Genomic DNA, 3,316 nt, shown 5'->3' with positions numbered 1-3,316 from the left:
AGCAGAAATCTTAAAAAAAATTCCAATGCTAAAGACTTCCTTGCAATTGTTTTCCCCAAAATTTCTCAAATCTTTGAAAAGCTGGATGAGACAGAAAAAAACCCAACCCAAACAAATGAAAGAAGAGAATATATTTAGTAGCAAACTTCTACTTGAGAAATCATGTGGCTTTCAGATTTTTCACAACCTCTATACCAACTCTGTCAATAATCAGATGCTCCTGAAACTGACCATGCTGGTATTTTAAAATTGTTTATTTGTTTAACAGGAAACCTTCTTTTGAATGACAATTTCATCTGAGTCTTTCATGTTTTCACTTGCTGTTGCAGCACACTGAGCACGCCAGTGGAGCTTGTTGTCCATCAGGACCCCCAGGCCCCTTTCCACAGAGCTGCTCTCCTGCCAGGTAAACCCTGGTCTGTGCTGCACTCCTGGATTATGTTGTCTTGGGTACAAGACCTTACGCTTGTCCTTGCTGAACTTCATCAGGTATCTGGTAGCCCACTCTTCCAGGCTATCCAGGACTTGCTGCAGGGTGGCTCTCCTGTCTGAAGTGTCCGCTTCCTCACTCAGTTTGGTATCATCAGCAGACTGCGTCTGGGTACACTTGATCCCCTCACCCAGGTCACTTACGAAGATATTAAACAGCGTTGGGTGCAATATTCATCCTTGGAGGACCTCGCTTGTGCCAGGCTGCCAGTTTGAAAAAGAACTGTAGAGATTCTCTGTAAAAATGACCCCAATGGCTAATTGACCTCTGCCAAAAGCAATTGGTTCTGCAGAGGGGTTTTGTCTGAGCTGTTGTGTTACCTTGGTGGCGGTGCCGCTAAGCCCAAAGTCCCCGTTGCCCATGCTGCTTACCTGCCAACTTACTGCCCACGCCTAGACTGGAGTGAGCCAGCTGGCTTTCCAGGCAAGAATGCGGATGTAAAAGACTCTTGCTCATTGCAGGATGCTATTACCTGTTCATAATTCAAGTGTTTCCTCTGGATCTGAAAGCAGGCAGCAGCACAGCTGCTCCATTTGGGGTGAAAGGTCTGAAGGAAACGGGGCAGGCTACACTGACACTCAGCAGGAGCTCTGCCCCACGATGGCAGCTTGCTGAAACGAGTGAGAACTGCCAACACCAGCTCATGCCCTTTCATCTTCCTTTGCAGGTAATTTATAGGAGCGTTGCTGGCTTTCGTGCATGACACCGCTGGGCGAAGGAGCTGACTTCTTATAGCACAGAAGAGAAAGCAAGCTCCAAAAAAGCTCCAGGTAAAACCACATAATGCAGCATGTGAAACATAGGGAAGGATAAATGTCTGAAATCAATGACCTTTAAAGCTTATTTCCCAGTGCTCAGCAGTTCCTGCTGTGTTTTGTTAAGACTAGACAGGAGTGAGTTCAGGGCTGTAGTGAACACCATGTAAATCCTGGATCCCCATGCCTCTTCTAGCAGCATCAGGCCCTGGTGCTCCCAGCTAGGTCCTGACCCCATAGACAGCTGGAATTAGATCTCCATTCTTCCACAGAAAATTAATGTACTTTTGTAACATCCCAGAGCCCAAAATACCCATTTTAGAGCAAAATTCCTGAGTGCTTCTGTCCTCTTTCTTCAGGGCCTGATGTGTCACGTTGCCTTCCCTTATGAAGACAACGATGCTTTGCAAAATAAGTATAAAATGCTGATCCTGATACTGTCGTGGCTTATATCCACTGAGCAGCTCTGTGCAGTTGTTATGGGTATGATGCTGAACTTGAAAGTTCTGGCTTCACCCTAATCTGTCCTTTTACTTCAGGGCAATTCCTCCCCTCATCTTGCTTTTTCCTTTAATTCTTTATTTGTTTCACCCCATTTGGACTAAAAAGCTTTCGGGCAAATGCTGTCTCTTATTATATGTTTGCAAAATCAGGCTCTCAGCTGAACTGCTGCCCTTTCGAGCTATTCCAGTAGCAATAAGAGCAAAAATCAGTATTTGTGATTCATGGAAACCCCCCCGGTAAATCAAATTCATCAGCTGCAATGCCCCTGATACCGACAATTCTGTGGTGCTTTGGTTGCAGGGAGTTACCTACATGTAGACAGTTTTCATGAACCCATCCTGGCACAAGCAGCTTTCTTCCAACCTCACCAGTCACCAGCTCTTTTCCTGTCAGGATACACCCTACTGGTACCCATCAACATCCCCAGAGCTGCACATGACATCGACTGCCTGGGAACTAGCAAAATTGCATCTCCCTAATCCCCAAAGCTTGCTTGAACAGATTTGCTGGCACCGTGCCTGTGCTCGGGGACAGGAACATTTAAAATCACATCCCTTTTTTGGCTCATTGAAACCATTCTGTTGCCCTGTTTCTCCATTGCCATTCAGCCTGATTTGTGAGCGGTTTTTCTCAATGGAGCACTTCACAGAGGCTGGGAGTACGCAGGGCTCAACACTGCGTTTTAGCCACGAGCCTCACTGGTGTTGGTTTATTTTCTGGTGCTGTCATCCTGCGAGTAACACTTACCTTCCCAGGTTTTGGCACAAAACATTTCCTACTTAGTCATCCGATGCCCAGTGAAGCTTGCTTCATTCAGACAGATTCTCTACTTCTTTTTTTTATAGCTCACTTTCAGGATTTGTTCCTGCTTGTTAATGCAAGCCTCCGAGCATGCTGCTGCTGTGCATTTTTAAACACTTACCCAAATGTCATCTCTATTATTTCCAAACTCTCAGACTCTTTGGGGATAGCTTAGATGCAAATGAGCTGTCAGAGAAAGATTACTTGAACCAACATTCAGAGTGACAAAAGGCTTACAGACTGCATGCACAGCACATGGCTTCCAGCTTCCCAGTCAGCTCTTACTTGCCAAAATCAAGGGTTTATACACAGGCCAAAAAAACGCTCAGCTTTGTTACAACGGGGCAGGAATATTCTCCATCGAAAAACTGAAACCTCTTAGCTCTAGGAAAATTCTGATTTCCATAGCTTCTCAGCTGGTGCTCAGCTACTCCTTCAACCCACACATTCTTTGTACCTAAAAATCCACTTTAGAGCCTGCTGTCCTCTGCACAGTGGAGTTGTTTCTCCCTGTCACACGCTTTTTGGGATTGCTGTGGAGGTGGATTTAAAGAAAACCAGTCCTCGCCTTCCCCTGTGCAGCAGCCTCAGCGCCAGCGAGCGCTGCTCCAACAGAACCAACCAGGACCCCTCTTTTCAAAACCAAGGCCCGTGAGGAGATGCAGGGCAGTCGCTGGAAGAAAGGCATCATTCTGCGGAGCCCAGCTTTCTAACTGCAGATGGCACCTCCGATTCTGCTACACTGACACACATTTTGCTGTAGAGC

This window comes from Buceros rhinoceros, unplaced genomic scaffold (genome assembly GCF_000710305.1).
Source record: "Buceros rhinoceros silvestris isolate BGI_N320 unplaced genomic scaffold, ASM71030v1 scaffold19443, whole genome shotgun sequence".
NCBI classification, from domain to species: domain Eukaryota; kingdom Metazoa; phylum Chordata; class Aves; order Bucerotiformes; family Bucerotidae; genus Buceros; species Buceros rhinoceros.
Note: the sequence above shows the minus strand (reverse complement) of the source record.